At 51.5% G+C, this 932-nt stretch overlaps 1 non-coding gene across 1 annotated transcript; it reads right to left on the reverse strand.

The window, feature by feature from the left end:
• Positions 1-202: 202 nt before the first annotated feature.
• Positions 203-276, reverse strand: TRNAN-GUU (transfer RNA asparagine (anticodon GUU)). The gene has a single exon. It is a non-coding gene; the product is annotated as a tRNA-Asn (tRNA).
• Positions 277-932: the final 656 nt, after the last annotated feature.

Consider the following 932-nt stretch of genomic DNA (forward strand, 5'->3'; position numbering starts at 1 on the left):
ACCATTAGAACATATCTTCAAAGCTATCAGCCCAAAGAAAAAAAAGCGCCGCACCACCAACGGGTGGGCTCGAACCTCCAACTTTCCGGTTAACAGCCGATCACGCTTGCCAATTGCGCCACGGAGACAGTCCTGCTGAACTCTCACCATCACCAGAACATATCTTCAAAGCTATCAGCCCAAAGAAAAAAAAGCACCGCACCACCACCGGGAGGGCTCGAACCTCCAACCTTTCGGTTAACAGCCGATCGCGCTAGCCAATTGCGCCACGGCGACAGTACTGCTCCACTCTCACCACCATCAAAACATATCTTCAAAGCTATCAGCACAAAGAAAAAAAAGCTCCCCAGCATCACCGGGTGGGCTCGAACTTCCAACCTTTTGGTTAACAGCCGATCGCGCTAGCCAACTGCGCCAAGTAGCCTGTCGTGCTCCACTCTCACCACCATCAGAACATATCTTCAAAGCTATCAGCGCAAAGAAGAAAGCAACACACCACTCCAGGGAGGGCTCGAAACTTCAACCTTTCGGTTAACAGCCGATCGCGCTAGCCAATGGCGCCACGCAGACAGTCCTGCTCCACTCTTACCACCATTAGAACATATCTTCAAAGCTATCAGCGCAAAGAAAAAAGCAACACACCACTCCAGGGAGGGCTCGAAACTTCAACCTTTCGGTTAACAGCCGATCGCGCTAGCCAATGGCGCCACGCAGACAGTCCTGCTCCACTCTTACCACCATTAGAACATATCTTCAAAGCTATCAGCCCAAAGAAAAAAAAGCGCCGCACCACCACCGGGTGGGCTCGAGCCTCCAACTTTTCGGTTAACAGCCGATCACGCTAGCCAATTGCGCCACGGAGACAGTCCTGCTCCACTCTCACCACCATCAAAACATATCTTCAAAGCTATCAGCCCACAGAAAAAAAGCGC

The sequence above is a fragment of the Rhipicephalus microplus genome, unplaced genomic scaffold (assembly GCF_043290135.1).
Source record: "Rhipicephalus microplus isolate Deutch F79 unplaced genomic scaffold, USDA_Rmic scaffold_13, whole genome shotgun sequence".
NCBI lineage: Eukaryota > Metazoa > Arthropoda > Arachnida > Ixodida > Ixodidae > Rhipicephalus > Rhipicephalus microplus.